The 19,168-nt window shown below is 32.5% G+C and overlaps 1 long non-coding RNA gene across 1 annotated transcript in view; it reads left to right on the top strand.

Annotated features, from left to right (window-relative positions):
- The window catches only part of LOC307185937, a 113,903-nt gene that overhangs the window by 50,718 nt on the left and 44,017 nt on the right, over positions 1-19,168 (top strand). Inside the window, exon 2 of the long non-coding RNA XR_013828213.1 lies at positions 3,642-3,726. This is a non-coding gene — a long non-coding RNA (uncharacterized lncRNA). The remainder of the gene's footprint in view (positions 1-3,641; positions 3,727-19,168) is intronic.

The raw sequence follows: 19,168 nt of genomic DNA, 5'->3' as shown, positions 1-19,168 counted from the left end.
CCTGAAACTGATTTACTCAGTTCACATTCTATCAAATAATCTTTTGGATTTTTCTGAGTTGGTAGTTAGTATTATAGGGAAAAATGATGAATTTGCTTCCTTTATGTTAATTTTAATATATGGCTGTTGCCATGCTTATTGGAATATTTTTCCCTCTTTTATTTTTAGTTTCCTTTCTTTTTTTGTTTGTTTTTCTTTTTGAATTTTATTTTATTTTTTATACAGCAGGTTCTTATTATCTATTTCATACATATTAATGTATATATGTTTAAATGATTTTCTTGTTTTACCACCTTCTAGCTTATCTCATCTACTTCCCTTGTAACCACTTCCCCATTTCATAGATAGTAGATTTCTAAGCACATTTTTGAGGATACCCAAATTACTGTTTTACAAAATATAAGAAATGTAATTATGAGAATAACAAAGTGCCAGTTATTCTCATTTAAAGTTGTTATTTTATATTTTTAACTTAATTTGAATGGTATTTGATACTGACTCAAAGCCTAGACCTGGGTATAATAGGACATATAGGCTCTAAATTTGAGGAAATGATTACGTAGGGAAAAAGGCAATGGAACTCTCAATTATTAATGGGGAAAAATCTCAAGGATATATGATGGCCTTTGATTTAAATATGGCCAAATATAGGTAAAATGTCATGTCAAAGTGAGACTAGTTTCTTCCATGGAAACAGGAAGTTCTTAGAAGTTATGGCAATGAAAACTTAGATTCTGTTAAAGGTGAATACAAGAACAAATACAGATGTCTCAAATTTTAATCTTCTGATAGTAAAGCTAGTAACTCTCTCCCAGGAAGATGGCTACACACCTTGGACAACTGTATGGCATATTTTCGCCTAGGGAGAATTTAGAGAGATAAAATAGAAGGCTCTCTATAAATCTCAGATTTTGGAGTTAAGGATTCCAAGTGAAATTTTTTTATTTGACACACTTTAATAGGAAAAGAAGGAACCAAAATGCAAGATGCAACTTGTGGTATGAGGGTATGGAAAGCAAAAGATCATTTTAAGGATTTGCATTCATGTTTACTGAACTCAGGACAACGGTACCAGTTTCTTCTTCTGTCTAATATCTCACATGTTTATTGTCTGTTTGGAAATCATGAAACTAAAGAAAACTATTGCCATGTGCTATATTTTAAGTGCAATCCCACTACCACTACTTTGGGATCTCTCCTTGTACTCCATGTTAGAAGACCCATAGGAACACCTTGTGCTCCATGTTGGAAGGCCCATAGGTATATAACGATGCACAAAGTAACACAGATCATCTCAGAATAAGCTGAAAATTCTGTGGTGGTCAATGATCTGTTCGCATTTACAATATTTTTATTTCAATTTTTAAGTCTTCAAATTTAAAAATCATCTTCAATGATATTACTTTTTTACTGATCAACTTCTTACATTAATAACTTTTGACATACTTTACCTTACATACAGCACATGTAAGTCTAACAGTAATATTTTCCTCACTTTCTCTTCTCTCCCCTCACTTTGAAATACTTTGCTACTGAATAAACTGAAGGAGTTAATGCACCATACACCGAGAGGTCTTCCATACCTATGGCAAAGGCTGTTGTTCCTTGAGTGACACATCAGATTGGAGACCCACAAGTGTACTGGAGCAGATAGCTTATCACTTCCACAAGAGTTACTGAAACATGCAACTAAGTCCTTGCTTGCAAAATTTGACCTTGATGTGTCCCTGAATTCTAGCATTGAAAGTAGAGTCTACTGTAAAGAGTATTATAAACTGGGTATTAGGTCTGAAAACCAGGTTATGGAAAGGAAACAGTGAATTATATTCCAGGAAGAAGCAAATGGCATATTTATAGTTAATATTTCTTTGATTTACAAAACCCAGGAAATGCATATTAATAATGATGAAAGTAAGCTTAATGTGGAAGTAGCACAAATTTAGTTCTCTCGACATATGATTCAATGCTGACATTGCTTAATTGGTAGAAACTGAAGGGTCAACTAGATGTGATATGTCTCACAGTTTTTGTGAAATTCAGTTGATAAAATCCAAGTGTTTAATGGCACATACAATATTATGTTTTGGTGGTATCGATTTTAATAGTTTCTTTTAATGATTTATTTAATAGGATTATAATCTTTAGTGTGTTTGTCTATGTTAAAACATCAAGTGTATGTATGAGTTCCATAAAAGGGGTTCAATACCTGCTTGTACTCTTAGCTGTGTACTTCTCCAAAGTCAAAGCAGACAATCACAAATACAGCTAGTAAGTTAAAATCAGAGTAACATTTCTATATTAGTAGAGAACACATATTTTACATGCAAGAGATAAATTTTCCGTGCAAAATTGCCAAAATTTTTAAAACGAATTGGGCCCTATATACCCAGCACATGAACATATCTTAGCATATCTCAGCATGAACATATATTGTCTAAATTATAACTGTGATTTTATTAAAGATTTCTTCCCCTTATAGAATAAAATACAAGGAAAACATGAATTTCTTCATTTATTTATCCATTCATTCATTCATAGCCCTATCTGTATTTATTTACTTCTTCATTTGTTTATTCATATCCTACTTTTTTTCATAAGGGTAAAGTAGATGTTTAACTAGAATCCATACAGTAGGAATAATCCACAGAAAAACACCAAAATATGAATATTACTTCCACTTGGTTTAAATAAAAGAATTGTGAGCCCTCATCCTGTCTATTGTAAGAATGATTATTACCCCTAATTGAAGGTTTCCCTCCCACTGTATCTCTAGGAACATAGGGAACCTACAGAGGCCAAATGTAAATACTAACAGTTCATTCTGAGTAAGCCAGAAACCCACCTCGATAAGCCTTAGAGTCTTTTACTTTCCCTCATCCTGTCTATTGTAAGAATGATTATTACCCCTAATTGAAGGTTTCCCTCCCACTGTATCTCTAGGAACATAGGGAACCTACAGAGGCCAAATGTAAATACTAACAGTTCATTCTGAGTAAGCCAGAAACCCACCTCGATAAGCCTTAGAGTCTTTTACTTTCAGCCCTCAAAGCAACCACACTTTTTGTCATCTTGGAAACACCACAGATCAAAGTTGTCTTTTTTTTCCCCTTTCCTGGGATTCCAGAAGAGGAAACTGATTTTAACGTTTCAATGCCAGTATTCTCTCAATACAGGAGAGTTGGAATGAGGAAATCCACTCTATGTGAGGACAGACATTCAAAAAGCTTCTTCAGAACTACTGCTCTAATTTGATTGTATGCACTGGCTGGCCATCTGCAGTCACCATATGCAGTAAGGGTGGATGCTCTTTAAAATAATTTTTGTCTTTTTAGTTATTTAATTCATTACTAAAAGAAGAACAAACAATACCACATCTATTATAATAATTCTCACTTTTAATACACATAAAATTTGAATGCCCAACTCCTTCTAAAAAAATAGCATCCTCTTAATGCACATATATTATGTAGCACTTATTCATAATGGTAAAAAGAAAAAAAAACTGTGCAGTAAACAAGTATTACCAAATGTATTGTCTCATTGTTCAAAGTGTTGCTGTATTGCATCAAATTCCTAACCAAAACAATCAGGAAGGGGGTTGTAATACTGGATAGGAACCAAAATAATCTGTCTTCTGACAGGTTCTTCAGGCAGAAGGAATATGATACTAAATGGAAATTTGGATCTACATTAAAGGAATTAAAAGTTCCTGGAATTGGTCAAAAGGTGAGTAAATATATCATGAATCGCTCCCACTCAATCTCCTTCTCTGTCTCTTTCCAAAAAAACTGTCTAAAACAAAATTTATAATGAATAATGTATTGGTTACAGCACTAATAATACATTGCTGGGTTTACAGCAGACATAGAAATAAAATGTATGATATTTTTATTCAGGTCGTTTATTTGCAGAAAAGGTAAGAGTCTACATCAGTGGTTCTCAACAGAAGTAATTCCTTCTCTCCTGACCCCCCCAGGACATTTGGCAATATCTGGAGACATTTTTGGTTGAGTTTTGTTGTTACAAGTGGTAGGTGTTTACTGGTATCTAGCAAGCACAGACCAGAGGCACTGCTGAATATCCTACAATACACAGGACAGTTCCTCCCAACAAAGACTTATCCTGCTCAAAATGTCAGCAGTGCCACTATGGAGAAACTTACGTCTAAATAGGAAGTTCTTAGGTTCTACAAAAAGCCATTAAAACTATTAAGCAAGTTTTGCAAGTTTCAGGATGTAAGTAGGTTTTTTTTTTAATATTTTAATTTTATAGGAATATAGTGGATTTAAAATGTTGTGTTCATTTCAGAGAATACAGTTGATTTAAAATGTTGTGTTTCAGGTGTACAGCAAAGTGATTCAGTTATACATATATTCTTTCTTTTTTAGATTCTTTTCTCATATAGGTTATCTCAGAATATTGGGTAGTGTTCTCTGTCGTATACAGTAGGTCCTTGTCAGTTATCTATCTTATATACAGTAGTGTGCATGTGTTCATCCCAAGCTCCTGATTTATCCCTCCCCCCGCCTTTCCCCTTTGGTAACCATAAGTTTGTTTTCAATATCTGTAAGTCTCCTTCTGTTTTGTAAATAAGTTCATTTGTATCTTTTTAAAATTAGATTCCACATAAAAGTGATATCATATGATATTTGTCTTTCTGTCTGACTTACTTCACTTAGTATGATAGTCTCTAGGTCCATCCATGTCGCTGCATATGGCATAATGTGGCTGAGTAATATTCCATTGTATATTTGTGCCATATCTTCTTTATCCATTCATCTGTCGAAGGACATTGAGGTTGCTTCCGTGTCCTGGCTATTGTAAATAGTGCTGCAGTGAACATTGGGATGCATGCGTCCTTTTGGATTATGGTTTTCTCTGGATATGCCCAGGAGTGGGATTGCTGGGTCATATGGTAGCTCTATTTTTAGTTTTTATGGAACCTCCATACTGTTCTCCATGGTGGCTGTAACAATTTACATTCCCACCAACAGTGCAAGAGGGTTCCCTTTTCTCCACACCCTCCCCAGCATTTATTGTTTGTAGGCTTTTTGATGATGACCATTCTGACCAGTGTGAGGTGATACCTCATTGCAGTTTTAATTTGCATTTCTCTGATAATTAGTGATGTTGAGCATCTTTTCATGTGCTTTTCGGCCATCCATATGTCCTCTTTGGAGAACTGTCTATTTAGATCTTCTGCCCATTTTTTGATTGGGTTGTTTGTTTTTTTTGATATAGAGCTGCATGAGCTGTTTGTATATTTTGGAGGTTAATTAATCCCTTGTTGGTTGCATCATTTGCAAATACTTCCTGCCATTCTGTGGGTTTAAGTAGGTTTAATGTACAAAATCAATTATATGTCTATGTACTGTGAACAAATACCAGGAAACTGAAAATGAATCAAAATAATTAACAATAGTATCAAAAAACATAAAATGCCTAAAAATAAATTTATCAAAATGTGTCCAAGACCTGTACAACAAGAACTACTAATCATTCCTACTAAAATTGAAGGAAAATCTAAATCACGCTTTTTTTAATATTATTAAAATATTATTAATATTGTTAAAATGTTAATCCTTACCAATTTTTTGTGTAGATTCAATGTAACAGCAATCAAAATCTCAGTAGGACTTTTGTAGAAAACCAAAAGCTGATTCTAAAATGTATATAAATTACAAAGAACTTGAATAGCCAAATAACGTTGACTAAGAAGGACAAAGTTGAAAGTACTTACAGTACCTGGTTTCAGGATTAATTAATTCCACAGAAAACAAGAAATCATGGCCTTGGTGTAAAGTTGTTCATATACATCAATGGAACAGAACTGAGAGTCAAGAAATAGATATAGATACACATACAAATGGTTAATAGATTTTGACAAAGGTGCTTCACTCAAAACAAGTTAATGGAGTTCAAGATCAAAGAAATGGCCTTAAAATATATTTAAAAAATTATGTTGTTGATCTATTCACTCACAAAAGACCAAATATGGAGTATTTCTCAATAGTGCAAAACTTGCTTCTCAAATTGGCCAAGGTTTTCCTCATATAAATAAAATATTTAAAAATATTTTAATGTGGGAATGGATGAGATTGAGTACCACGACTCAGAATAAAGAAAGGGGTGTCTGTTTTTATTTGATCATAACTATTGTTATTGGTCTCAGTAATGGAGATACAACTAACATTTTTCTCAGTTTGTCTTCCTGTTGAAACAACACCTAATTTTAAACATTCACAATTAGTAAAAATAGCATCCATTTAGAATACTTGAAAAAATATAGAAGGATATAAAAGAAGCACAATGTGCCATTGATCCTTTAATTCAAAGATAAACACTATTAATATAAAAGTTAATGCAGTTCCAATCTTATAAACTCAAATAAATTAAATTTTCCATGGGTGAGAGTTAAATACATTCTTAAAACTGGAAAAGTAGTTGGAATAATTTTTCCTCTCACTTTGGAATCTGAATAATGTGGAATTCAATTCTGTCTCTGACACTGCTGTGAGGCCATGGTAAAGTCACTTGACTTATCTATGATTCATATTTTATCTGTAAATTCTTATTAGCTAGCTCTCAGTTGTGGTTGTGAGAATTAAGTGTTGTAATAGATGCTGAGGATACGACTGATATTTTTATAGCCAATCTGATTTTTAATACATTTTACCCTTGAACAACACTGGTTTGAATTGCTTAGGTCCACCTATACTTGGAATTTTTTCACTAAATACTACTATAGTATTTTCACTAAATACTACACAATCTGCAGTTGGTTGAACCTGTGGACACAGAACTGTGGATAGAAGGGCCCACTCTAAAGTTATACAAGGATTTTCAGCTGCACACTGGTCAGTGTCCTTAACCCCCACTGTTCAGGTATCAAGTGTATATATTTAGCTATTGTTCTTGGACCCCAAGGTTCACATCAAACATATCAGTTACTTGGAACACTCCTTTGAGATGTCCCAGACATTCCTATACTCCAACTATTAAAGGTATATTGTCTGCCACAAGGACATTAGCTCCTGGCTTCAGAATACAGCCAGTATATATTCTAATTGTGTATTTTCCTTCCATATTTGTTAAATATTTTTTATCATCACATCTGTTTTTGTTCAGCAGGAAAGTTGGTGCTCTGGATAAAGAGCCCAAATCTGGAGTATGATTTTCTTACTTCCAAGATTTGGAAATTTTAATACTCCTATCTCTTTGCCTTCTTTAATTAGAGAATGGTATGCAGTGTGAGACTGTATCATTTTTCTCCTAAATCAGGATTTCAAATAGGACTCCTGGACTGAGGGACAGTGCTCTTATTTAGCCAATTTGGCTGTAAAAGGTGTTTCTGTTGTATCCAATTTGATCGGTTGACGGCCAAATCACATTCAATCTGATTGGTCAATTTCCACGCTGTGAAGATTGTTAAATCTATTGAGCCAAGTGTGGATTGGCTATTTTAGGATGATAAGAAATCTCTAGGAATAAAAATAAAATGTATATATTCTCTGTTTTTTTTCTTTCCCAGAAGGAGAAAAAATAATACCTATTAACTTCTCAATGAGTGTGATAGTTTGATATATAGGCTTAACCCACTTTGATTATTCATTTGATTTATTGATGTTGGACATGATAGAGAAACTAGGTGATTCAGTTAAAGCCAACTTGTCCAGTGAGATGTTACAAGATAACAGCTTAAAAGGGACTGACTGGAAAAGCTTTTATAGATGAATAGCTATATATTAGGGGCAAAGAAAGCTGTGACAGATTAAATCTTTGCTAATAATGCTGCCATTTTTTATGGTACTTACAGGAAAATAAAAATGGAAGCACTTAGAGAAAAATTAAAGCAAGAAAACACAAAATGTCTCTATTTTAAATAAGTACTCATCAGAATGTGCACTTTTGAGCCCAATGGAAGATATCCATAGCCTTAATCCTATGGGTCCTGCTTAATATAACATCAGTAAAATCTAAAATTCCTCCAATCTTTTCAGTTTATTCTCTTTCTTAAAATAATGTATAACTATAAAATTCTTGAAATAAGAGTAGGATTTTTGCAATAAAACACAAAATTATACAACTGATTTTTTGGCTGGATACACTATTCTCTGTGAGATAACAGTAACTTATAGTGTTTTATATATTCTTTTTTCTTACACACAGTCAATATTACTGTTTGATTCGGGGAAGTTTCCATGCCATAGTGAAAATTAGCAAAAATTCTATAGGTAAATAAAAAAGATTCAGTGATTTGGTGAGGTGTCATCAAATATACAAAATAATCAGCAGTTTTTGAAATAAAATTGGAAATTTCCACCTACTATGATCCCTCTCTCCTTGTCTCCTAGTCACTTTCTCCCATTCCCTGAACTTAACTGGTACAAATAAAACCACTCAGTCAACCTCACAGAATCCAACCTTTGTAAGTGGATTAACTATTACATACAAATGTAGTTCATAGTATTTATTTTAATAATCCAAAATGTAAAAGAAAAAAAAGTAAACTGAACTGAGGAAGTGGTAATTGTTAAATAATAAGAAAGTGATTTGCCACCGGGGCCACTCCTTCATGGAAGAACATAACTCTTACAATAGGTTTAATATATTTGAAAAATTCATTAGCTTTTTGAAGATACTGGATACTAAGCAAATAACTCTACTTGTCTAAAGAATAACTATAATCACTATAAGAGTATTATCACTTTAAAAGGTATTTAATTATTGTAAGAATGAGTTCACAAACGGCTGGAAGCCACATCAAAAAGCCATTCTACGTCTTAAGCTGAGCTTACGCTGTCAACAAACAAATGATTGTAATATACAATTTTCATTAAACCCCAGAGGCAACACAATATTTATTGAACAAGACATAAAAAACTGATTTTTTTCCTCTGAAATACTTTACAGAATGAATTTTTAAGCCACCTAGTTTAGGAACTTCAGAAAGATCATAGATTATTAAAACTAAACGCATCTGAATTCTTCATATTTTAAAACTTATTTCCTATGTTTTCTAGGACCTTATAATAGAGAACTTATTTCGTTGCACTGTAATTATTTTGTTAGGTACTAATCTTCCCTAATACAATATTAACCATTTTGGAACAAAGCAAATGCTTTAATTATTTTTTTATATGCAAATCAATTCCAAAAAAGAAGGGGAAAGGTTAGAGAAGGAACTTGTGCCGGCTGAATGCCTACTATATTTATGTCAGGTTACTGAGCACAGAAGATACAAATGCATTTTATTTTTGCAGTACTACCATGTAACATGTGTTATCACCATAATACAGAGATATTAAGATATAATTTGTGTAATATTACTGAAAGGGTATACTTTGTACAGGACTGGGCTTTTTCCAATTCTGGGTGCTACATTTAAAGTACAATTGTCGCCAGGTTAAATAAGACCCAGGGAACATGACCAGGATGTTAAGTGGTCTGACAGTGAGAAAGAATGGAATATATTTTCCCAGGGAAGAGCAGGATTAATGTGATTTGCCATGTAAAAAGTGAAATCACTGGAAAGACTGGCATAAAGAGCTTGTGTATTTGTCCTCTGTTATCTGTACAGACTAGACTATAATCAGTAAAGTTTGCAAATATCAGAGCCGATTCAAAACATAGAAGTTTATTCCAACTAATAGTGTTGTCCATCCATACAATATGCTGCTCCAAGAGGTACTCTAATTCCCTTCTGTAGGATTATTTAAGCAACGCCTAAATGAGCAACTGCAGAAATGGAACAAAAGACATTTTTCATTGAGTGCGAGTTGAACTAAATGTCCTACATGGCCGTTTCCAGCCATAACAGTTTGTGATTTTATGATAATAATGAAAGTCCAAAGCAATTACTCTGACCACAATGTATTTCAAACAATTTGGGGGAAAGCTGAAATTGAGCACAATTATTTATATAATAATTATGAGTTTCGGTGCTTTGTGATGACCTAGAGGGGTGGGATAGGGAGGATGGGAGGGAGGCTCTAGAGAGGGGATATGGGGATATATGTATGCATGTGACTGATTCACTTTGTTGTACAGCAGAAACTAACAGTATTGTGAAGCAATTATACAACAATAAAGATCTATTTAAAAAATAGAATAAAATAAATAATAATTATGAGTTAGATCAGGGGTCAACAAACTTTTTCTGTAAAGGACTATTAGTAAATATTTTAGGATTTGCAGGCGATATAGCCTCTGTCACAACTACTCAAACTGTCACTGGAAAGCACCTTAGAAAATAAATAAAAAATTGATATAAGTAGGCATGATTGTGCTCTAATAAAATTGTATATACAAATACAGGCAGAAGAGTGGGTTTGGTCCACAGGCCATAGTTTGTTAACCCCTGAGGCAAACAATTGTTGTGGGATGAGGCAAACAGTTGTTGTGGGATGGTGCAAATTCTCCAGAATTCTCACTTGAGCAACCTTGGTTTAATCCTGTCTCAACTATCTAACAATTTGGTTAATCTGGCATGAGATACTTCTCGATGTTTAAATAAGAAAACTTCCATTAGAATGTCTCAAAATTTTCTCTGGCACTAACATCTTATAATCATGGACTAATACATATTTCTTACAATTTATTCTTGTGATTCTGTCCCTTTCGTCACCTCAAGCTGCCTTTTATTCATGAATAAAGCTTTTATTCATGAATAAACCAATGAATTAAGTGTCTGAAATTCAAATGGACAAATAATTCACAGTCATTAGTATAAAATGATCCAGAGTTTTGAGACCCATGCTGTGCCTGATGGACACAGCCAGCAAACCTGAATATCTGGAGCAGCAATAAAATGTCTGCCAGAAGCAGCAGGCAATGAGAGCAGTGACTCATCTGGTTAAACCTACTAAGAGCTTGAAGCCAGAGAAATTTAGTCACCTGAAATAGAGCATGAAGACACACAACTCTTATTGGTCTTATTTTCTCAGTGCTGAGTAAGTCAGATTTCTTTGACACACTTGCTGTTTCCTCTTTGGAACTACAAAATAAAACGCTGTCCTCCAGGCATTCACTGGCACTATTACTCTTGATGGATTTGTGTTGCCTTGGAGATTTTTGGAAGACATAAATGTTGAAAGGATTGATTTATACTTGACATAAAGCTAAGGTTTCTAATATTCTTCTGACAGCACTTATGAGCACTATTTTCTTCATTTATTTGGAAAGAGATTGGTATAGTTGCCTGAAATGGCTTCCAACACTTGAAACTTGTGAGTATTATACTTTTACAGTTTCTTTGAGATAACAAGTAGACTAGCTCTCTTCCCAACTCCCAAATCTGTCTCTGGCTGAGTTCTACTCATTCTTTAATTCCCAGCTTAAATACTACTCCTTCAAAGTGGCCTTTCTTGAGTTCCAAAGTGTATTCCACCTAAATTCATTTGTACGTACATATCTAAGTGTATCTATGTATGTGTTGCATGTTTTGTTTAATATGCATGCTTTCTCTGTGTATGTATATATGTGTATGTATCTCCACTAGACCGTAAGAAAAATAAGGTCTTTTTTTTCTGTCATTCAAGCACAGCACTTAGCACACACTTCTTGGTACATAGTAGGCTCTCAATCAATAAATGTTTAACATGGAAAGTTATAATTGAATAAATGATGACTGAATAAAGACGTGAGGAGAAATAGCTTCATTTTAATAGTGTTTAGTAATCACTACAGAAATTACTTCTACAGTTATTTCAGTGATTCTGGCCAAATAATTACTTAGAGGGTATCTTGTATGATTAGAAAAACAGACTTTTTAAAACTACATTGTTTTATGTTCAGAAAATGAAGAAGATATAATTCTGTTGATATGTATCATTGCATGATTTAAAATAGATAGAAATTTGAGTTAATATCCTGGTTTCAATCTGGTTTTCCATTTGTAAATTCTAATGGGAATTCCTCCTGAAACCATGTCCTTATGCATACCAACTCTAAACTTGCCAGTTGTGTGTGTGTGTGCATTTGTATGTGCTAAACAGATTTACTTTCCTCTTTCACAAACTTGATCCATATTAAGTCCCTCATCTTTCATTGTATAGTCAGATCCATTATTAGTGCCTGTCTCCAAAGCCTGTAGACTCTCTACGGAGAAAGAAATAGCAAGACCTTATGAGAAAAGGAAAGATTTGACATCAAGTTTCTTCTGCAGGATTCCAAGAGTCCCTTGTAAACTGTATAATAATGGAGACAGGATAACTTTGAGAGATGAGTTAATTCAGAGGGAACAGTAATGGTTACACTGTAAGATAAATCAATGAAAAATTTGAACATTATGCTTGTTAAATGTTAAACAAAATCTTACACACAATATTGTTTAGATCTAACACACATCAAACCAAAGGGATAACTATCTGAAGTCTTGATAGGTAATCACTAATTCTGATAGAGTCTTATATATCTCAAATGCCAGGTAAGCATTGAGCGATGGTGGAGCAAAGTTGAAATTAGAACAGTCTACCTGCCCAGTATAGAGGAAAAAAGGGTGAATTGTACTATCTGCATTTAAAACTTTTTTACTTCTCTACTATGGCATTCTCCAATAATTTCAAATCTGGTTGTATTAAAGTTACTCTTATTAAACTTATATTTTAAAAAGTAGCAAATGTAATAAAAGAAGGGTTCCATTGATAATTAGTTGATTATTTCAAATAATGATATTTGAAATATTTCAAATAATGATATTTGAAATAGTAAGAATAGTATAAATAGGAAGATTGTTTCATATATCTTGGAATAATTTTAAAAGTGGATGATACTTATTTTTTAAATAATTATTTCCAATAGGATAATAAAGAAAGAAAATGGCAGTTTGTTCTGAAGTGCTGATTTTAATCATCCTGTAGTATTGATGAGCAATCATGGGACGTTTTTGGTTAGAGTCTGCAGAGTTTAGAGTCATCTTTTCTTTCCCCCCTGCCATGAATGCAATATCAGTTTTCTACATTAAAAAATCAATAGTGTAAATTTTCGAACACAATTAATCATAAGCTTAAAGCGCAACCTGAGACAAATATAGAAATAAAAGTTATCTTAAACGTCAAGGATATCAGTTAGCTTTATTATGTGCACGAATTTTGGAGCATTAAAAAATCAAGTAAATTGCAACTTAAAAGGGTATTTATGGAAAATTGTAATAATTTAAGATGTATATTAAATTATAGGAGGAGGTAGGGAGACAATATGTCCTGTCACATTTACACTATCTCTGAAATTTTTAAAAATTATATTACAAATTGGGGGAAAGTCTTTATATAGTGGAAGCAAAAATATGCATCATCTAAGCACATCAAAGTAAACATTAAAAGATATAGAAAAAGCCACCCACGGAAACTTTTTACTATCCTGATTGCTTTTTAAAATATTATCCAAATTTTAAAGTATTTTAAATATCTGTCAAATTGCCACTCATATAGGTAAATCATACATTTTCTAAATATCTAAATATGAGAGTTTTATATGAACTACATACAGATATATACTTATTACATATATATAATACATTTTAAATACTAATTGCTTCTTGGAGGTACAATATGTTCTAAATATACCTAGGAGATATTGCAAATGTATCATTATTTTTTAAAACCTGATGTTCATTACCCTCAAGTTTTTCAAAACTTTGTTATTATCATCTAAGCTGCTTCAAATCACTGCTCTTCTCACTTTTCATATAAGAATATATAAGCCAACTGATGTGACCTGTTTCAAATTTTATTAGTTATATGAACATTTATTGAGTTCCTAATTTAAGCTAGATATTGTGCTAGACTGTGGAAATTAACATAAAGATAAGACATGGTCCTTGACCTTGAGGAGTTCACAGTCTGAGGGGGAAAATACATGTATTTTTCAATAAGAAAAATATATGTACATGTAAATAGATACATATACATGACATTAATATATTATGTATTTTTATTATGGTATATATATTATAAAATATACACATGTATTTCTATGGTTATATACTTATATATATTTTCTTGTTGCATATGTTTATGTACTATATATATTTAGGATGAGAAAATATATATAATATAGATAATTAACATGAATAACATATGTATATACACATATGTAACAGCAATATAAAAGACATACAATTAAATGTATGTATATATTTTAAGTGAATATTATGTATATAAACTGTAATTTATTCCAGATTTTAAGTAAACCATGACCTAAAAACTTATATAGACAAGCTTATGAGTGAATATAAAGTATATTTTCTAACATTCTGGTTGTATGACTTTGAAAAGTAAAGTCACTGTTCAAAATGAGTACTTTCTAAAAGGTTAAATAAATTGTAATGCCACTGAATTAAAGCTGTTGAAAGCTCTTAAAGGTCATCTTTTCATATGGTTTTACTTGTTTACCAACCATATTACTTAACATAGAACTATAAGATATGCTTCACAGATTGGTAAAAACATTAAGATCTATATGGAAAAGGTAATATGTTATTTAATACTAAGATTATTATTTAATATAACTTCTAATTTGTGTATCAGTAAATGATCAAATAAGGTGAACTGACATCAAAAATATTTAAATTTAACAAATATATATTTTATGTTGGAGTTGATTAGTTTCCTTGCCCTACACATACATACACAAAGAAACACACACTATCACCTTGGAAAAGGAAGAGCTGCTCACAGGCCAAATGGTAAATTGACCCAAGTTTACCTGTGGTACCAACAATCTCCCTTTTAATTCTGTTAATCTCTGGGTAACCTTTTTCACCTTCTAGTCCTAAATAAGTTGTGCATTACATTACCTAATATATGCTTTATATTTTATCTTTTAAAGGATTTATAGTATTTTAAGTAACAACTCCTAAAAACTAGAAAGACATAATCAAGGGAATAAAATTTAATTAGTTTTATTATGGATTAAAAGTAAAACTTTGGGGATTAGGAAGAATTGCATGGCCCCTCACCAATCATACCATTTTTAAAACCCCTTCTTTTACTGCTCATTATTCAGAAGAATTATCCATTATTCATTAGAGCAGTTTCAAAAATCTGTTAAATAAGTGAATGAATGAAAATGTTACCTATTATTGTCCCACACATCACTGGGATAACTTTTTCAAGAGCTAAACAAAACACTTAAGACCTCAAATAGCCCTTAATTTGTTAATTAAACCAATTTTATAGACCTTGGGCTAAACTCTAAGATTAAAGTAGGAAGAAAGAGAGGAATGACCTGTGAATTCATGTTTCTAAAAGAAATATTTATCAGAATAGACATATTGGCAGTATGATATAATATTTCATCCTGAATATATTTTATCCTGAAAATGCTTTATGAAGAGTGTTTATATGACCACATTGCACATTTCTGTCTCTTTTGAGTTAGGAAAATGTGGAGACACTTACATACAAAAGTAGAGCTTCTTGGTGACTTTAAAAAATATATACTCTGTATGTGCTCTCTCAGTTCTTCTCTATCCCTCCTCTTACAAATATGTATATACACTCATAAAAATACTCAGTTGTAACTGTTGCTTTATAGGAGAAAAGTAAGAAAAAAATATACTATGTAAAGGTGGCAAAGCATCTCACTTTTAGTCTTCTAAAATGATATGACAACAGAATATACTTAAAATTCAGTATAGATCACTTAGGTGTTCATAATCTGGATTCCTGAGAAATAGTTTAATTTGACTGATATCCAGTTGCATTGCTAGCATTTCTCAAGATAAAGCCGCTTAAAATTATTGAATAAACCTTCAGAGTCAAGTAATTCTACTATTGACTTTTAAAATAATTTTAGTTGATTGTTCTCATTTTATTTCCTTCTTTATGACTAAACTTATTTTCTGTCATAAGATGTTCATATACATGATACTCTCAATACTCATTTCATCTCTTCAAATATACTAATTAGTATTATATAGAGTGAATATTATAAAAGAGAGAAACTATTAAAGATGGAAGGTTAATGTTAAATTGTTAAATTGTTCTATTTAATGGCTAAATATGACTAAATATATGAAGCCTTTGAATTAATAATGGCCTACATTTTCTTCAGAATTACACAAAGAACTAATTAGTACTCACTCATAACATAAAAAGTAAGGCTATGTACATGGGATATGGGATAACTGAAAATGAGACCTAATTCATTAATTCAGCCAGCTCATTCACAATGAACGGTGATATAAAATGAGACACTTTAAATGATTAGATTTCATGTTATCCATTAAAGTGTTCATAAGGAAACTTACAGTGATAAACTACTTAATTATGTAGAGAATTTTATCCATCCACACACATACCATTTTCAGTTGAACTCAATAAATATTTATCAGTTTCCTATTATTCTTGTCAAATATTTTACTTTCTCTGAGAGTTTTAGGTGGAGTTTCATCTTAAGTGGACTCTGAAACAAGGATTTCTGTAAAAAGAGCATAGTAGGATGTTTCCAGAAGCAACCAGTAGAATAATGGGAAAGTGAGTCAGGAACAAGGAAACAGCCAAGCAAGTATGTGTGATCAAACATCACAAAGGGGATAATTTCACCTCAATTCACAGGGAATCTCTGAAGGTAATGTGGGTAATACCTGGAATTATCTCAGTTGCAAAGAAGTTAGAGTGTTAATAGCCTATCAGTCATTGGTTAAGTTCTATCTATGGAGGAGAGGAATATTCCTGGGCACTATTGAAACATACTGGGAACCAGTACACAGCACAAAGGGTAAAGAGCTCCAAGAGCATATGCTTGGACGATTGACATGGTTTGATATATAGGTTAAGATGAGAGTAATATCATTTTAGCATTCAAGGAGGTTAAAGGCTACTGGGAAAAGTACCAAAAACCACAGGTGCTTGGAACAAGTATTTTTCCACAACATTAAATGAAACCTGCCTTGAGATCCAGTCACATCAAGTTGGAATGAAATTCAATTTCAGCAAGTACTGTTAATCCCTTCCCACCCCATTGCCTTGTGTTGGTTCTGAGGAATTTACATATCCCTGAATTTATAAGAATAGGTCTGAGGTTTAGTCTGCAGTGGTTATTAGTGTATGTTTATTGTGCAGGCAGGCTGGCTACATAATTTGCTGGACACAGTGCAAATGCAAGTGATAAAGAGCTAAAATAGAAAACATGTTTTGTTTTGTTTTTTCTGTTTTCCACCATCTCTCTCTTGACTTGTCATGGTGGGGTTTTTTTTCTATTTAATGTTTTAAGAAAAGAAAAAATTAAGTTTAAAATTTTCATCATAAATTTTTACATCTTTACACAGTGAAATGCTAGTTTTAAATGCAAATATAAGAGCATTTAAATCATATGTGGAATCATTGAAATTATACAATTCGTATTTTGTAGCTAGTACATGCATATTTATTTTGTTCTTACCAGAAGAGTAGAAACACTGAGCAAAATTAACTGAGATGTTTACATTTCACTTCTTGATCCATGCATATTCTACCTACACTCTACATTCTGGTACTGAAGAAAAAGGAATAACTGAAAGTAAAAGAAATTTTGTGTAGACCTACTTTTTTTCTTCACTTCATTTCAACTTAAGAAGTTAGCTAATAGAGGAAAGTTACACAGCTAAAAAACAATTTAAGGTTTCTCGGTTGTTTCATAGAACACCATTGACTTCTTTCTGTGTTTGAAGAAATTTCTGGTTCAGATGAAAAGTGTGTTCTCTAGGGGCTGCCAGTGCCCCATTTACTTAGTCACGGACATAACTTGCTTACTTTAGACTTGCTCTGAGACTTGCTTGGACTCCTACACACTGTGGGTTCATTGGAAATCTGTGCTCATGAGGCATTGCTAAGGCTGTTTGTGAGTAGAATAGCAAGGAACACGCTCCATTATCCCATCAGACTTCAATTACGCATAAGTGCAAAAATAAATGTATTAAGAATTCAAGATGGCTCTCACTCCTGTGTTATCCTGCCAGTCCCTGACACTGAGGCCTCGCCAAGCTTTTTGCCATTCCCCAACCAGGCCCCACACTCTCTACCTTTCCTCCTTTGCTCACCCTATTCCTACCACCTAGAATATTCTGCCTCTTAAATCTTTACCCACAGACTCCTATCCAACTTTAAAGATGACTTGAATGAACCCTTTCCTGACCTCGCCCAAACCTGGAACAGAATCTTTCTCCCAAACTTTCATAAAGCTTTGCTTATTCTCTTTTATATGGACTTTTTCCTTACATGATCTGCAAAATCCTATTCAATCTGCAATCATATAAGAAGTTCTCTAAACTTCTTCTTCAGATTAATTCCTCTCCTCACATCTAAACATTGTCATAAATCTGTCACCATCTCCACATCCTAGTCCATCATACATCTTAAATCTCATCAGCTTTCTCCAAGCAAAAATAAGACCTAACTGGAGAACTGGCATCTTATTTCTAGGAAATTCTGGCTCTGGGTCTACAAACAGATGTTCCTATGGAAAAGGAAACAAAATTTCAGTTACAGTGTTGGGCTCAAGAATCTGAAAACAAAGTTATATTAGAGAAAATAGCACAACATTTAATTTCTTAGTGAATTATCCACACATACAACATCACCAGATAAATAAGACATTACAAGAACTTGTCAACAAGTGGAGAAGAAAAATAGAGTGATTAGATAACTGTTATGCAAGATTATAAAATAGCTGTAGACCTCAAAGAATAAAGTGATTGAAAAGAGTTCATTTTAGGATTAAAGACTTTCAGAAACCCGCTTTTTTATTTTTAACAGCTATAGGGAAAAGCAATATATACTCAATGCCAGAATTTAACTACATGGACTTTCATATTTATCCAAAGTACAGCAGGTGTGCTTAGGTATCATAATTATCATAATGATGATAAATCATTTCCTTTTAATGTAACTTACATCTAAATAAGTATAATGTATAAATTATCATTCTTTCGTATAGTAGCCAAATTTTATAACTTTGCACATTCATCCAAAGACATGCTATACAAAAATTTAATTTTTGGAAATATAAAGTGCATTTCAGAAAGACAAATCATTATCTCTTTACACTGAATGGAAGGAGAATTATTATCAATTGTTTTTCACTTTTGATGAAGAACTGAACATGGTTATAGCTAAGGTTGTTTGTGACCATCTCCAAAACCTGATTAGCTGTATAATCCAGGTTATTTTTTTTAAGAAACTATTTT

Source organism: Stenella coeruleoalba (assembly GCF_951394435.1).
Source record: "Stenella coeruleoalba genome assembly, chromosome: 4".
Taxonomy (NCBI): Eukaryota; Metazoa; Chordata; class Mammalia; order Artiodactyla; family Delphinidae; genus Stenella; species Stenella coeruleoalba.
Note: the sequence above shows the minus strand (reverse complement) of the source record. Positions and strands in the feature narration are given on the sequence as shown.